The following is a 10,092-nucleotide window of genomic DNA, read 5'->3' as shown; positions in this document are numbered from 1 at the left end:
ATTCCATATACAGTATTATATAAATTGTAAAGAAAAGTGGAATCTTGGTCTGTAGGACAAGGACCTGTCACCTTGTTATGCAGTGGTTCCATAACTTCCTTTGACGGTTTGCTTTCTCTCTCTCTCTCTCTCTCTCTCTCTCTCTCTCTCTCTCTCTCTCTCTCACTCACACGCACAAACACACAGACACAAACACACGCACTGTTGAGGGGTTTTGTTCCCCAGCGCTTTAAAAAGGCGCTGTGAGTGATAAAAGCTCCGGCGCACGGCACGCTGAACCGGTGGCCGCGCAAGAAAAAGAGCACACCTCTCCGGACCCGGAGCGCACGGTGCTGTGCGGACCAGCATCTGCTCTCTGAATCCTGATTTATTCGCCAAGTAGCTCTCGTGGACTGGATAGCCCAGCATTTACAATTACACTTAATTCTTCCTTTAACTAAAGCTGTCATGTGAGCGCACGGCGCAAAAGCTGGACTTCCCCGTGCGTAATCGCTTCTCCAGATGGGTTGACAAAGTCTACAGCACCCAGAGACCGGATGGTTCCGTCCCGTGGTGCAAACTTCGGGCAGGTGCAAACTTGGCGGTTATGCCAGGTATGATCGTTTTCAACGTGAGCCTGAGTTGTGCGCACTGTCCTGGTGGAGTAGCCGGTGGCACGGCGTCGACGGACCCATACGAAGAGGTGGCCGGTTCTCTCCCTCCTACGTCCCTGACCCCGAAAGGGCACCTGGTGGTGGCAGTTTGCCTCGGCTTCATCGGCACCTTTGGGTTCCTCAATAACCTCCTGGTGCTCGCGCTGTTTTTCCGGTACCGTGCTCTGCGAACGCCCATAAACCTCCTGCTGGTGAGCATCTCTGCTAGCGACCTGCTGGTCAGCGTGCTGGGCACCCCGTTCAGCTTCGCGGCCAGCACCCAGGGACGCTGGCTGATCGGACGCGAAGGCTGCGTATGGTATGGGTTCGTTAACTCATGTTTAGGTAAGCAGCTGTTTTTATTTCCTTTGGCAACTCTTTCGGGTAATATAATGAATAGTCCAATCTTATCTTATTTGTTTTCTCTTGTTTTCACTTCTAACTGTTGAAGAAAAAGATGTTGTTACTTCTACTGCCAGCCAGCCAGCCAGTATACTGTATGTTGTAAATTGCCTTCTTTTCTCAACATATTAACTTTAAAAAATCAAATAGAGATGTGAAAATCTGGCCTCCAGAATGTCTATTCCAATTTGACCACTCACAGCACTTTTATGCAAAACGATTATCTTCATCTTTAATAAGACTGTGGCAGCAGGGCGCTCCCACAGTGAGTATAATAGCAAATAATTTAGATGTGTTCTGCAAGAGTTGCTCCCTTGCGGCCTTGCAAAAGCATGAAGAAAATAACCTTCCATCCCCCACAGCAACGGACATCATAAAACTCCCTCAAAACATTAGACTCCTGGTGACAAAGTTCATTGTGCAGTTCATTTTAATCACTATCCTATCAACTTTTGAAGGTATTGAGCTGGTTACTGCTGATAGGGATCATACAGTTTTTCCTGCAGACATAAATAAACGATAACCTAATGTGTCATTATTCATATTTAGTCCCGGGGGCTAACTTCACATTTTGGCGGAAGCTGATAGATGCAGAAGAGATGAACACTAAAAAAACATTAAAACATGGAAAAAGCATTTCTGATTGTGTTATATAGTAAATCGGCACTTGTTCGACTCTTATCTTGATCCTTAGAGGTTGTGTCTGGTGGTTAAATGTGTGCACACAGGACTGTTGTCAGAGCTCTTCACCAGTGCTTGCATCAAACCTGCAACCACTCTGTTTCGGGAAAAAAACTCTAATTACTGCCACGTCTTGAGTAATGTCACCCCTTTGCTCAGAAACTAGGATCTTAATTTTGTAGTCGCTGCGTGAAGACAACCAGAGCAGAGAGATAAGGATCCAGGGGTGATCCTGCTGTGCCTGTCAGTGTTTTCCTGCTCTCACTGAAGACGTTTTTCTCGTTGGCCTACTTAAGGGACTATGTCATTGAGTGCATGAGTAAATGCAACTATTTAAATAAAGCTAAAGTACAATCACACAGTCTTTTCTTTTTTACTCACGTCCTCATCATCTATCTCTAAACTTCTCTCTGAAGTGGTGTTGCTGCTCTTAAATCTCTTGTATTCTCTGGGTTAATAACTAATTGTGTTGTTGCTCTTAAATTCGTTTTTATTTCTCTGGAGTCTGGACTTGCAATGAAGTGTTGTTGTTGCTCCTAAAATCTGTTTTCTCTCTGGAATCTGGATTTCCAAAAGGTGGTGTAGCCTTCTGTAAGATCTTGCTATGGAGTCTGTACCTGCCGTAAGGTGCAGTAGGTGTTGTTTTTCTGAAGGTTTTTTTCCTCAGATCATGTTTTCAAGATCTCTAGTCTTGTCTAGACTCTTGTGATCAGCACCTTAAATCCATCTCTGTGTATTAATTGTGTCTCATAAATAAAACTGCCTTGCCCTTTTTTCCCAATATATTGAACATTTCTGTTTCAATTCCCCACAACTCCACTACACAGCGGCTGACAGGGTCAACAGCTTTCCAATACAATCCTGGGTGCTACAAGCATATCTTTCAACAAACTGACAGTTAATTAGTTATGAGACATGCACAATTTATATCTTATTTGCAGTTTATCTACAACCTGAGAACTTTCATGATGAATGTTGCCAGCAATAACCAATAACATCAAGCTTTTTCTTTCTTTCCTTTGTGATTTTATTCTGCACTCTAAAGTGACTTTAATTAACTAGAAAAGTGTGATGTACAAACCCCAATTCCAATGAAGTAGAGACGTTGTGTAACACATAAATAAAAACAGAATACAATGATTTACGAATCCTTTCAACCTGTATTCCATTGAATACACTACAAAGACAAGATATGTTGTAAAAAAATTTTAAACTGATAAACTTTGTTTGTTTGTTTGCATTTTGAATTTAATGCCTGCAACACATTCCAAAAAGCTGGAACAGAGGCATGTTTACCACTGGGTTACATCACCTTTCCTTTTAACAACACTTTTTCTTGGTGGAATTCTTTCCTATTCTTGCTTGATGTACGACTTCAGTTGCTTAACAGTGTCTGATAATATTTCCAATGGAGACACGTCTGGACTGCAGGCAGGCCAGTCTAGTACCCACACTCTTTTACTACAAAGCCACGCTGTTGTAACATGTTCAAAATGTGGCTTATTAATGTCTTGCTGAAATTAACAGGTACATCCCTGAAAAAGACATTGCTTGGATGGTAGCATTTATTGCTCCAAAAACCTGTATGTACCTTTTAGCCTTAATGGTTGGCTTACAGATGTGCAAGTTACCCATTTGGGTATTTACCCTTGTAGTGTATTCAATTAAATATAGGTTTAAAAGATTTGCAAATCATTTTATTTTGGTTTTATTTATGTTTCAGAACACGTTCCAACTTCATTGGAATTGGGGTTTGTATTATTCTAAACTTATTCAAACTGCAGGCGAAAGGTTTAGAAACATACAGTTGAAAAACACCTGAATGAGATGCTTTATTGATTGAATCCTGGACTGGTCTGCTCATTGGCTCTTTGGAGTGGAGAGATAGGTACCTGGGCATCAAAGATTCATGTGAGTAGTTTGGTCAGTATTGACCAGATTGTGGAAAAACAAGACAGAATGCAGCCCAAGTTGAAAATGCCTCAGTTAAATTCAAGTTATTTAACATTGCAGACTGCTCTGGCTGTTGGAAAGCATGCAAGCAACGAAACAAGTGTAGTGTACATGTGTAATTGTTACTCAAGAAGAATAAATGATAATTATTACATGATACAATTAAGCCACTACAATATTAATGATTATGACATTGATTGATTCTTCTTTGATTCTTCTCTTTGCAATCTGAATATCTTTATAATATCTACTTAAACTGCCTGAGTAAAGTGGAAAGTATGAGCTTTAGTGAAAGGGAGTTACTTTATTGATCCTTTCACATTCAGAATAGATTTGAAGATCAGAGTTCAAGTGTAAATTGTGTATGTACTGGAAGAAAACAAATTGCTGCCTGAGCAGATTTTGCTTGAATTGCATTGCCTCTTTAGAGTTTGTATTCAGCTGCAGTAGCTTTGTGTTAAGTGCTTTATATCTGTGTTACAGCCAAGCAAATGTGTCACATGCCAATGGATTCCCAGTGTTCTTTTGTTGATGGATCTGTTGATAAGTGCAAAAATGAGAAAGGCAGTGAAGTGCAAAAAGTACATGTCTCTTGTTTAGTGGCCGGCCATTTTGACTCAGTCAAGACCTTTGTGACAACTGAAATGATCTATTAAGGGTTTCTGCAGGGTTCACTAAGTTAGTGTAAAGGTGCAATGTAAAACTTAAAATACTAACTTTCTGTCTTATTTGCTGAAAATGACCCAATGTTTGAGCAGAACTACATGAAGAAGTAATTAAAAAAGAAATAAAAGAAAATCAGGCTCCTCTGCGCCACTTACAGTCTGTAGTGTGGTTTGCAAAAATCCACCGCTCCCTGATCAGATGCACCAATCAGGGTCAGGGGGGTGTCTAACTGCATGTCAATCACTGCTCATGCACAGGGATTCATTCTCCCTTGTGGGGGGAGAGGCTTAGGAAGTGTTTGGGATCGGGTTTAGCAGAAAGGGGGGGGGGGACTGAGAAGTTGTCGATGTTCAAATTATTTGGCTAAATTCTGGATCTTCACAATCCTACCTACAGCAAATTTAAGAATTTTAAATACCGTTTAATACCACAAAGAATAGAACTGAATAGTGTTTCACAAAACAAAAGTTTGACTTGACTTGCTATGCACATGTGTAAAAAGTCAATTAGAACCTGAAAGATCATCTCTCTCCAGGATAGCTGGGGAAATCAGGTTTCACTAATGGCCTACATCCACTTATATGCATGATGGTTAAGATATCAGATTACTGCAAATACGCTAGATTATTCCTGCAGTTCCTTGCAGTAAGTGCATGTTAGACACCTCACCTGCTGGAAGTTGTGCTGAGTGTGCTGCATATTGGTGATACTTAGCTTTACCGTCAGTTGGATCTAAAACAAGAAAGTGTAACTGAGGGAAGCAAAGAGAGAGGCTGAGGTGAGAAAGAAAGTAACGCAGGAAGGGAGAGGAAGAATACAGATTTTGAGAGAGCGAAAGAGAGAGAGAGAGCGCATACCGTCAAAGTAGATTCCACTTTTCTTTACAATTTATATAATACTATAGAGAGACAAATAAAAAGAGTGAGACAATGAAAGATGATTAGCTCCAGTGCTGACTCCGACGGAATACATTGGGTCATTTACTTTACCATGAATCTATCCGCACCACTCCGGAGCTGGGTGAAGAAGAATCCAACCTCAGGTAAAAAAAAAAAAAGTTAAATGCATGATGGAGAATCAAAGTGGGCTGTGTTCACAGGAAATTAATGGAATAGTGGTCGCTGTTAGGAGAAATATTTCTTGTGCTAAGGTGGCAGTCCGATAAAATAATCCATTAAACTAGGCAGGAGATACAAAATTACTTATCTATGATTATATAATTATATTGTAATCTCAACACAGATTTGATATCAGTCCTTGTATGAACCATGTCGGTCATTGATAAATTGCTTTTAGTCAAACAAGTTATTAGATAATCTGTCAGATAATTCCATAACATGTCTATAGTTGGGGTTATGGAGGTTTTGTTATGATCCCCTCACCCTTCCTATGCCCCTTCTGCTGTAAATGTCTTGTAGAACTGAGAGTCTGTGATGGTTCTGCTGACGTGAACATTCAGGGGTGTAGGGGGATATCTTTTCCATTTACAGCAGCTATATGGAGTATTTTTCTAGATATTTGCTAAAACAGCCTAAAATTCAGTTAAGGCAAGTCTGAATGGTTAGGGTTAGGCCTCTGAAGGGATAGAGACACTGACAGGCTTTCTTTACCAAGTTGCTGACTGCTTATCTAAGAGGGCCGTGATAAATCCTCTATGATGAAATGGTCACGCTATTTAATCTATTGATTAATGTACACAGACACGTTTATGTCCAGGGAGGTTTTGTGTTGGTGAGCAGACTACGGTAGCGAGTAGTATGAATGTGGGGTGGATGGGTCAAACAAAACAGGTCTTTCACCCCGGAGACAGGGATTGTCTCACCCATTGTGCAAGTAATTTCCCCATTTTTCTTTTCCTAAACACAACCGTCCCGTTGTTGTTGCACGTAACCCCAGAGGCCGGGGATCGTGTCCGGTGTGTGATGTGTCCTTTCCCCGTTTTTCATTTCCTAAACCCAACTTCCGTACCTCTGTTTAGATGCTTCCTATTACGTGCACACCACCACGAAAGAAAAGAGATAAACGTTTACAAAATTCAATCAATCAGTAGAATAAAATCCATCCATATCTATCCATAGATTTTCAATTATGTTGAGGTCGGGAGATTGTGAAGGCCATGGCAAAACCTTCAGTTTAAGCCTCTTGATGTAATCGACCTAGGATTTTGAGGTGTGTTTAGGATCATTATCCATTTGTTGAAGCCATCCTCTCTTAACTTCAGCTTTTTCACAGATGGCATCAAGTTAGCGTCCAAAATTTGCTTAAATTTTATTGAATCCATTTTTCCTTCTACTCGTGAAATGTTCCCTGTGCCACTGGCTGCAATACAACCCCAATGCATGACAGTTGGACAGAGGTCTTTTCATTAAATTCTGTGCCCTTTCTTCTCTAACGTACCTTTGGTCATTCCAGCCAAAAAGTTATATTTAACCTCATCAATCCACAGAACATGTTTCCACAATGCATCAGGCTTGTCTATATGTTCATTTGCAAACTCAAACGCTGATTTTTGAGGTGAGAACGTAGAAGAGGTTTTCTTCTGATGACTCTTCCATGAAGACCATATTTGTACGAGTATCTCTTTATAGTGGAATGGTGTACCACAACTCCAGTGTCTGCCAGGTCTTTCTGGATGGATCGTGCAGTCAAACGTGGATTTTTTACTTGCTTTTCTCACAATCCTGCGAGGGTTCTGTCTGATATTTTTCTTGGCCTTCCAGATCTTGCTTTAACTTCCACTGTTCCTTATGACTGCCATTTCTTAATTACATTCCAAACAGAGGTATTGGTATCTGAAAACGCTTTGCTATCTTCTTATAGCCTTCTCCTGCTTTGTGAGCGTCAACTATTTTCAGTTTCAGTTTTCTAGACAACTGCTGAGAAGAAGCCATGGTGCTGATTGTTGGGGCAAGGGCAGAGGAGTCTGGGCATTTAAAACCTTAAGATTGACATCACCTGGTCTTTTCCAGACGATGATTGAGAAACAAGAAACTCTAGAAACTCTGCAGGGTGCCCAAACTTTGCAGACGCCTTTTTTTTCTTCTGTTATTTTGAAAGTGTAAATGATGGAAATAAAATCTAACTTTTTGTGACATACGAATGTCTAATCTGTCATTTGATGCTTTTTGGAGATTTCTCCATCTTTTCTTGGCTTCTTATGCACATTAATACAATTTTTTTACCTGGGGTGCCCCAACTTTCAAACCCCACTGTATAGCAACATAGCATAGTACAGAGTTGACCATAAGTTGTAAACAGGAAAGAGGCCATAACTGGGGTAAATGCCAGATTAAGATGCTGTATATTGTACATGTTCAAGGAATGCCTCTAAAACTAGAATAATACTTGAATATCCCACATATTAATCGGAAAATGCTATATCAGAAAAAGGCGTTATTTGGAATATCTAACCCGGAAATGCTATTTACATGACCTGTGTCAAATTCGGAATATTATCATATTCTGAATAATAGTGGAATATTGGTGTGCATGTAAACCTACTCATTGATGGGCTTGTGTGTCTTATTATTCCTCATATTTCTTTTAGTTTAATATTTCAATAAAAAATCCTATGTGATTTCATCTTTTACTATTTCAACTTTTTATTTTATTATGTAAATGAAGGATCTGTTTGACCATGAGGGGAGACTTGTGGAGCCTGTGTGCTTTATCTAACCCAAGAGCATCAGTAAAACTCTTAATCCCTCTTCATCCATCTGCAAACACAATCGTTCCCATTATTTTCAAGATTCTCAATCTTTTTTTTGTTGTTTCTCAACGACCCCAGCCTCCTATCTGCACCAAACATGCCACGGGTGTCAGCCAATCACAATCCCTTACTGTGCACAGAGGCACTATGATTGGGGAGACTCAGTGTAGTAAAGTGCCCTTGGAACCAGCAATTATACCCGTATGTGCTGATTAGCTCTGATTTAAGACTTGGTACTTTAGCAACAATCCACTCTAATAAAATAGCTGAATGGATTTAACATGTAGAGCAAGGCTGTAAGGCTGCCTGCCTCCGCTCTAATGCAAATCATTCTTTCTGTGCATGTTTGTTTCAGTGTGAACGGATTAGAGCCACCTATATTTTATATAAAATGTGCACTTTATAGTTTCACATTTTATTAGAGCTACAACAACAATATGATCATTGATTAATTACTACGTAATTTTAGCTTGATGGTGTATTAAGCCCCAACGTTGACTTTGAGGCAGCGCGCTGCGACCATTGACTTCAAGGCACCTAACTCTAACCTTAACCCTAACTCTACCATTGCCTAATCCAAGTGCCTGGGCAAAGGTTCTTAAATGTGAGAATTTGCTGTTTAGCTTAACTTAATTAGAGTAAATTGATTTTGGACTGTTAAACAGAGGATATGTTTTATGACTTAAGCTTTAGGATATTGTTACGGCATTATTTTTATTTTTAATAGTTTTTTGGTGACTACAAACCAAAGGATTCATTGACTAATCAAGAAAATAATTTGCAGTTAAATAAATGAATGACGAAAATAATCATAGTTGCAGGATGTTTTCAAAAAGACAAATAGGCATCTCACTTTTGTTCCATCTTTGTTTGGAGTCGCAAAGTACCTAGATAAAGACTACTAGCCAGTCAGAAGCAGAGCAGGCGGGCCCCGACAAGCATGCTGTTGTGAACCCCCCCCCCAAAAAAGCCAAACCAGTTTTGCTGGAGCAAGACGTTTCAAACGAATTAGTCATTCATACGTAACCTTTAATTCTAAACTGTCTCCTAGAAATGGCAATACAACTATCTGAACTCCTCAGGCCTCCGCTCTAACTAGCTTGGTTTGAGGGCGTGCCACATAACGTGTGTTTGTCACGAAGTAAAGGCTGGACTACAACAGAGCTGTTTTTTTTAGCAGTTCATGAACAGTGTTTCTGTAGGAGATGGTAAGTCCCTTTGGGATGGACTTTGGGCATTTTCACATGTCTACCTATTACATGCACCAAAAAAAGAGATATATATATCATAATTCAAAGATACAAATTTGTTTGACTTGCTACAAGTTGAGGCAAACACACATCTGCATGAGTTATATAAATAAACTCATAAATGTACAGAGACAAGCTGATACTGAAAACATAACTTAAAAGCTCCTTCATGTGTCTTGCCACATTTATGCCACAGTATTTTACTGACCACTTTGTCTATACTTCCCTTGCTCAGGCATCGTCTCCCTGATCTCCCTGGCCGTCCTGTCCTACGAGCGTTACTTCACCATGATGAAGCCCACTATAGCCAACAACAGAGACTTCGGCCCAGCGCTGGGAGGGATCTGCTTCTCCTGGCTCTACTCTGTGGCCTGGACTGTACCTCCGCTACTGGGCTGGAGCAGATACGGGCCCGAGGGCCCAGGCACCACACTGCTCAGTGGACTGGAAGACCCAGACGGCAAACAATATCTCCTACATCGTCTGCCTATTCACCTTCTGCCTGGTCCTGCCATTTGGCGTCATCCTCTACTCCTATGGAAGTCTGCTGCACGCCATCAGACAGGTGTGATACACTGCAAAGAGTTTGTTCCAAAGAGAGCTAACATTCCTTTGTTAAAACACAACACAAACTTTAGTTTAGTTTTAGCCTCCCTAAAAATACATCAGAGCAAAAAAACAGGTCATTCAGTTTTAAAGATGGAAAACTTAAAAGACCAGGTGACTGGCTAAAATCTCCTCTTAAAGAACTATATGTATAAGTCAGTTGCTCTCAGGCTTTGACTTTAAAAAAATGATG

General features: G+C 40.4%; 1 pseudogene; it reads left to right on the top strand.

Moving 5' to 3' along the window:
* The first annotated feature begins 218 nt into the window (after positions 1–218).
* Positions 219–9,864, top strand: LOC116675110 (opsin-3-like; annotated as a pseudogene).
* The last annotated feature ends 228 nt before the right edge of the window (positions 9,865–10,092 follow it).

The sequence above is a fragment of the Etheostoma spectabile genome, unplaced genomic scaffold, assembly GCF_008692095.1.
Source record: "Etheostoma spectabile isolate EspeVRDwgs_2016 unplaced genomic scaffold, UIUC_Espe_1.0 scaffold00001490, whole genome shotgun sequence".
Lineage (NCBI taxonomy): Eukaryota > Metazoa > Chordata > Actinopteri > Perciformes > Percidae > Etheostoma > Etheostoma spectabile.
The sequence above is the reverse complement of the archived record's forward strand: the minus strand, read 5'-3'. Positions and strand labels throughout refer to the sequence as shown.